The sequence below is a fragment of the Athene noctua genome, chromosome 8 (genome assembly GCF_965140245.1).
Source record: "Athene noctua chromosome 8, bAthNoc1.hap1.1, whole genome shotgun sequence".
Lineage (NCBI taxonomy): Eukaryota > Metazoa > Chordata > Aves > Strigiformes > Strigidae > Athene > Athene noctua.
The window spans coordinates 18,325,762-18,333,073 of record NC_134044.1 but is presented as its reverse complement, the minus strand read 5'-3'; positions in this window follow the sequence as shown (position 1 = coordinate 18,333,073).

Sequence of the window (7,312 nt, the reverse complement as noted above, 5' to 3'; positions counted from 1 at the left end):
CGCCACGAAGTTGGTGGCCTGGGCTGTACCAGTCTGGGCCGTGCGCCCATGCAGCACGAAGCTGGTCTGGGCATCGCTGGCCAGCAGCAGGACAAAGTCCCCGAGCCCATTGAAGGTGTAGGTGAGTCCATCCAGGGTGGTGATGTGGGGGTCCCCGAAGGCACCAGCTGGGGTCCAAAGGAGACGGAGACATTTTGGGGGGAGGAAGAAAAGCAAGTGCTAGTGTCATTGCATGGAGGAGGACCATGGTGCTGCACTGGGCTCAACAGTCCCCACTGGGATGCTGCAAAGTGTGGTTAATATATGGGGTCCACCTATGGCTGTGCCACCCACTCAGCACTCTGGCACAGAGAAGGACTCCCTGGGGACTCACCAGGGGTGGGTGGCACATATCCCTCACAGCTGACCCTTGGTCTCTTCTCAGCAAACCTGGTGCAGAACAGGGGCTTCTCCACGCGCTGGCAACACCAATCAAATGCTTCCAGCTCACCATCTGTGGAGGAAGGTGGCTGGGAGTTGGGGGGGTGTCAGGGTCCCCACTGTACCTGCAGAACACTCGGTGCTCGGGATGTTTTAGGGTGAGGGAGCACCAGTGCCCACTTACCAGCGGCAGGGTGGATGGGGGGGCTCCATGCTCTCTCCTGCCAGCCTTCAAGCAAGCTCTCGTCTCGGTACAGACACCGCACCCCAGCTCCAGCTGGGTTGGGTGACGCAGTGCGCAGCATGCTCACGGAGGTGTCCGATGGGCCTGAAATGGTGAGGAGGGATCACGGCCACCCCCAGAGCAGGAGGGTACACCCTTCCATCCCCCTGCCCTGCAGCTGGCCCTAGGGGGCCGTGCTTGGCACCTCTGCTCTGGCGGTAGCGGGGGTCCAGCTCTGCCTGGGGCCGGGAGCAGGGGCATGGTGGCAGCTGGGCATTCCAGGTGGCCGGCGCTGGCTCTGCATCCAGCCACACCAGGCACCGCAGCCTGTAGTTCACCCGGGAGTGAGTGTCCAGCCTGTATATCCACAGCCCGCGCACATCTGGGGGAGCAACCAGAGAACAGCACAGCTTGCCTTGTGCTGAGGGGGATCCCATGGGACAACAATGCCCGGCCACTGACCTCACATGAGGTCTCCAGGCTCCCTCTAGAGCCAGTGTGGCCGTGGCAAGCCACAGCAGGACATGGGACATCCATGCTCTGCTCTTAGTGGTCAGCGTTGCCCAGCGGCTTCGCTGGCCCATTGCCTTGCAGGGGTAAGTGCTGGGGACATGCTCCTGGTGCGGAGCACATGGGTCCTTCCATCCCCACCCGCCTGAGGGCTCCCCAGTGCCATACCGGTGCCAGCGCTGCTGTACTGGTCAGGTCGGTACTTGACAGCTGGTGGCTTTTGAGTCAGCTCATTATTTTGGGCATAGCCATCGCCGCTGTATGGAGAGAGGTTTGGGGTCACCCTCCCAACACAACACTCCTCTGCTCCCTGTAGAGCAGCTGGGGTGGGAACTGCTGCGGTTTGCAGGACGGAGGGTTTAAATGTGACAGGGTTGCTCTGGAGATGGGAGCTGCACTCTCCTGGGGATAATATCTCTGATGGTCTCAAAATAGTGCTGGGAGAAATCCCTGCTGCCCCAAAACACAGCCACACATGTTCACAGCACCTGGAGAAGCCAATCAGCACGTTGTCTGTAGCCAGCTTGGCGTAGTCCCAGCGCATCCCGCCATCCTGGTAGAGCAGCAGAGCAAAGGAACGGTTCCCATCGGTGGTGAGGACCGCCTGGTAGGTGCTCGTCTGGAGAAACCCAAGGCATCCCCTTAGCACCCTAAAAGCCTCCTCTGATTTCCCTGCAGTGCAGACTGAGGTGGTGAGAACTGAAACACCCTCAGCAAGCCATGGGAAACCAGCAGTCCAACCCTGCCCCAGGCATCATTGGTGACAGTCCCCTCTGTCACCTGGGTACCCCACTGCTCACCTGAGTGTCATCCCCCCGGGATGGGTATGCCGGAGCCTTCTCCCATGTCACCTTCAAGGTCCATTTTGCCACGTAGGGGGTTTTCAGATATTTCTCAATCTTTGCTTCCACATCACGGACAAGAGGGTCTCGGGTAGAGCTGAGGGTGGAATACTCCTGCCGTTTGGCAAGAGAGAGGGTTAAATGGGTGAGCTGGAAGTTGGGGTCTCCCGGGAGAACTTTGTTAGTGGCTCCGACCTGGTACCAGGTGGTGCCGATACCCTGGGAGAAATCTGCGTCGTCCCAGAAGGCAGCCACCATTGGCAAAGCCTCTCGGCCACTGAAGCCCTGGGGAGGTGGGTTGGGGTTGGAGGGGATGTAGTTGTCCGTGGGTGGGAAAATGATCTGTCCGTTATCTGTAAACTAACCAAAATAACATTATTTGCTGACATCCCAGGCAGCTCCTGGGATGGCTTTTAGCCTCCATGGGTGAGCAGAAACCAGCCATTTTAAATTGCAAAAAAAAATAACATTCGGATTAAAATCAGTTTCTGCTCCATTTATGTGTTGGGTTTTTTTCTACCAAAGAGGCTACACATCCCTTATGTGCTTGGTAAGGGGGTAACTCACGTAGACAGCATCCCGCAGTGACTTTCCGAAAGGGAACCCAATCTCTGGCTTGAATAGGGGGCAGTTAAAATCCACCGTCCTCTGGACACACTCTTGGTCCCCTCCCTCCATGCCGAAGGGGTAAAGCAAAGCTGCTGGCACTGATATGGGCAGAAGATTAATCAAAAAGGTGAAAAAACATTGATGTCTGCTCCATCCTTCCTGCAGCCAGGGCAAACTTGCCTGCTTGCCACTGGGATGCTGTGCCTGTGCTTTCCCCCGGTTGCAAGAGCACTCTGAAGCTTGTAACCCAATTTTTAACCCAGCTTTTAACTTGAAATAGGATGCTCTCAGATGTCCTATTTCACCTTTCCCTGTGAATCTGGCAGCCCAACGTGCAATGCCGCTGAGTCACCCAGGACCAGGCTGTAGCCGAGGTCATCATGGTGCTTGGTTGGCTGACAACACCTTCCTGCTCTTTGCTTTGGAAGAAGAAAATCTACTTACGGATAAGCTCGTGGGTGGGGGGAGGCTCAGGGGCAGGATTTGTGTGGCCAGCAGTGGTGTGGGCAGACATGCTTGGTGTTGTGGCTGGTCCCCTCTGTGTCCCAAAAGCAGAAGCCATGGCAGGGCTGGTGGTGGCTGGTGGTCTCCTTGGTGATGTGGTGCCTTGGGCCAGGAGGCCTCCTGCCTCCTTGGCTGGGCTCACTGGGGCTGTGTGTGCAACAGCCACGGTGCTGCCCGCAGTGATGGCTGTGGAGCTGCCTGCAGCGATGGCTGCGGTGCTGCCTGCAGCGATGGCTGTGGAGCTGCCTGCAGCGATGCCTGCGGTGCTGCCTGCAGTGATGGCTGTGGAGCTGCCTGCAGCGATGCCTGCGGTGCTGCCTGCAGCGATGGCCGTGGAGCTGCCTGCAGCGATGCCTGCGGTGCTGCCTGCAGCGATGGCTGCGGAGCTGCCTGCAGTGATGGCTGCGGTGCTGCCTGCAGTGATGGCTGTGGAGCTGCCTGCAGTGATGGCTGCGGTGCTGCCCGCAGTGATGGCTGTGGTGCTGCCTGCAGCGATGGCTGCGGTGCTGCCCGCAGTGATGGTTGTGGTGCTGCCTGCAGCGATGGCTGTGGAGCTGCCTGCAGCGATGGCTGCGGTGCTGCCTGCAGTGATGTCTGTGGTGCTGCCTGCAGTGATGGCTGCGGTGCTGCCTGCAGCGATGGCTGTGGAGCTGCCTGCAGCGATGGCTGCGGTGCTGCCTGCAGTGATGTCTGCGGTGCTGCCTGCAGTGATGGCTGTGGTGCTGCCTGCAGCGATGGCTGCGGTGCTGCCTGCAGTGATGGCTGTGGAGCTGCCTGCAGTGATGGCTGCGGTGCTGCCCGCAGTGATGGCTGTGGTGCTGCCTGCAGCGATGGCTGCGGTGCTGCCTGCAGCGATGGCTGCGGTGCTGCCCGCAGTGATGGCTGTGGTGCTGCCTGCAGCGATGGCTGTGGAGCTGCCTGCAGCGATGGCTGTGGAGCTGCCTGCAGCGATGGCTGCGGTGCTGCCTGCAGTGATGGCTGCGGTGCTGTCTGCAGTGATGGCTGTGGTGCTGCCTGCAGCGATGGCTGTGGAGCTGCCTGCAGCGATGGCTGCGGTGCTGCCTGCAGTGATGTCTGTGGTGCTGCCTGCAGTGATGTCTGTGGTGCTGCCTGCAGTGATGGCTGCGGTGCTGCCTGCAGCGATGACTGCGGTGCTGCCTGCAGTGATGTCTGTGGTGCTGCCTGCAGTGATGGCTGCGGTGCTGCCTGCAGCGATGACTGCGGTGCTGCCTGCAGTGATGGCTGCGATGCTGCCTGCAGTGATGCCTGCGGTGCTGCCTGCAGCGATGGCTGCGGTGCTGCCTGCAGTGATGTCTGTGGTGCTGCCCGCAGTGATGGCTGTGGTGCTGCCTGCAGTGATGTCTGTGGTGCTGCCTGCAGCAATGCCTGTGGAGCTGCCCACTGCGATGGCTGTGGTGCTGCCTGCAGCAATGACTGTTTTCTCCCCCGAGGCAGGTGCCCCTAGAGATGTCCAGAAGCCGGGAGGTGACATGCTCACTGCCCGTCCCATGGCACCGTTGCTGACGGCTCTGTGAGAAGTGACATCTGCTTCCAGCTCTGGGGGTGTCTGTCTGTCTGCTGGCTCCCCAGTTGCACCAACACCCAGCAGGGATGAGGGGACTGCTGCTGACTCCTCTGCTGGGCTGTGCAGGCTGGGGAGGGGTGAACCGGGCACCGTGACAGCACGGCTGGGACCGAGCACAGCCCAGGACCCCGCAGTCATCTCCACTGAGGGGGTACGCGCTGCTGGGGATAGGACAGGTTGCCCACCTCCACCTGCCTCCTCGTGTGTTACAGCAAGGGAGGGGGCATTGCTGGTGCTGGTGGCCTTCACTGTGGCAGACGACACAGCTGAAGTGGCTCTGGTCATCATGAAGGTCTCCTCGCCGGCTGAGGTGTCTGGTGGGATGGTGCTGCTGGGGAACAGGCTGGTGCCTGGCGTGGTGGCTGGGCTCGTGCCAGCAGTGTTGGGGACAGGCACATGAGTGCTGTTGGTGCTGGCTGGGGGTGCCGCACCCTCAGCACCCCCCTCAGAGCGGGTGGTGTCCACCCAGGCAGTGGTACCCCCGGCACCTGACTGGGAGAGGGCTGTGGTTTCCCACGTGTGTGTATGGTCAACAGCCAGCAAGGAGACCCCAGCCATGGGCTTGTCCTCAGAAAATGGGCTGAGAGCCCTCGAAGAGGGGTCATGGGTGGTATTGGTGGCCCCAGGAGATGGCCTCAGGGTGACACGAGGGCTGTGTGGAGCAGAGGCACTGCTGAGCACAGCAGAGGGGGGTGTTGTGACCCTGTCGAGACTGGCGTCGCCTGGTTCCGCTGCTGTATCAGTGGCAGTGATGATGGGGGTGACAGACGGTGCCAGCACCACCGGATGGGTGTTCCCGGGGACAGAAGGGGACACACTGTCATTTGGCTCATCAATGCTGTGAGTGAGGCCAGAGGAAGATGCTATGACCGACACTGGATCTGTGGGTGACACCGTGCCCATGATGGCCACTGACACATGGCTTTTACTGCCCAGGGCAGAGTGTGCCAAGGGGGTGGCATCATCTGTGCCTGGCTCTGCCACCCCAGCCATAGGAGTAGGCTGCCCCAGGGGCAGCCCCGCAGTCTCATTCCCTGCGATGGGAGAAGCCATGTCCGTGTCCAAGTCCATGCCCGTGTCTGCGGTGGGCTCAGCACTGCGATAGCTGTGGTCTGATGCAGCTGCCCTTGGCCGAGCAGTGATGCTGGCTGTGGTGGTGCGTGATGCCAGTGGGGCTGTTTGCAGGACGGTGTCACTGCTGGGAGAGGTACCTGTAACAGCCCCCATCTCTGTGTTCTCAACCAGAGCTGAGCCTGGAGCTGCCTGGGTGGTGCTGCCGTCTCCTGCCAGCTGAGACCTGCCCCCGTCTCTCTCCACAGCTGCATTTTCAGGGGGCAGCAGTGTCACAGGCTGGGGCGTCTTGCCAGTGGTGGTGTTGGGGAGGGGGCTGCTTGTGGCCGGTGTTGGGCTGGGGTTAGCCACAGCTGGCAGGGCCGAGCGACTCTCCCTGGGAGCCAGAAGAGGCAGATCTGGGTGCCTGGTTTCGAGAGCATCAGTCCCTTGGGCAGGTAGCTCTGGTGATGGCCTGGCGATGACGAACGTGTGGCTGGGAGCTGGCCCCGCTGCACTGGCACCTGGGTTCTCCTCCGTGTCCACCTCCAGGTATGCCATTCCCACTGCTCGCTCTGTGGTGCTGCCATTGGAGTGGGGGTCACCTGAAACACCCGTTGCTGGCAGGGGGGTGGCCGGGGTCAATGGGGACATGCTGGCTGCCATCTCTTGGGGGATGCTGGATGGGGACACCCCCAGAGCCATCCCTGCAGTGGCACTGCCTTCCAGGAGAGGGGGGATGCCTGCTTGGAATGCCATGGGCACACTGGCTGCTCTGGGTACCCCTGAGGTGCCCGACTCAGCCATGCCTGGTGCGGCGCTGGGTGACCATGTCTCTGCCCCTGACGTTGTCCCATGTTGGGGCCCAGCCTGAAGCGGTGGGGCTGGTGCAGATCCAGGGGTAACACTGGTTCCCGGGGCTGCTAAGCTCACCATGGGACCTGGCTGGCTGCGGCTTGCAGATGCGTCAGGCACAGCTGGTGTGGCTCTGGTGTCCTGCAGCATTGTGGTGACATTGCCACTGGCCAGTGATGCTGTTCCCATCCCTGCTTCATTAATCAGAGTGCTGCTAATGAGGGAGGACGGAGGAGCAGCAGGCCCAGTCCCGATGCCATACACACCAAAGGAAGATGTAGCAGCGTCTTGAGGGGCCTTGTCTGGCTTTGAACCACCAGCAACCGTGAGGGACAAGGACGTGGCTGTGCTGGGTCTGGCTGCAGGGTGTGGGCCTGAAGCAGACTCTGCCATGGTGGCCCCAGGGTTTGCTGAGGGGGTCTGGGTGAGCAGAGATGCTGCAGAGTGCACAAAGGACCCCAGAGAGGGACCTCCAGGGCCATTGGGAGCTGCATGTGGGGACAGCCTCATGCTGAGCCCCACCAAGGTGGCCTTAGTCTCTGGTGAAGTGGTGCCTGCTGTGGCTCTGGGCTCACTCCTGACAGACACCAGCTCAGTGCTGGTGCTTCCCAGTGCTGGGAATGCCACGGTGGGGATGGGTTCTGCAGCAGTGACATCCATCGCTGTAGCCGGTGTGCCAGAAGCTAATGCGGTGACCTGGGGACGGGTGACAGT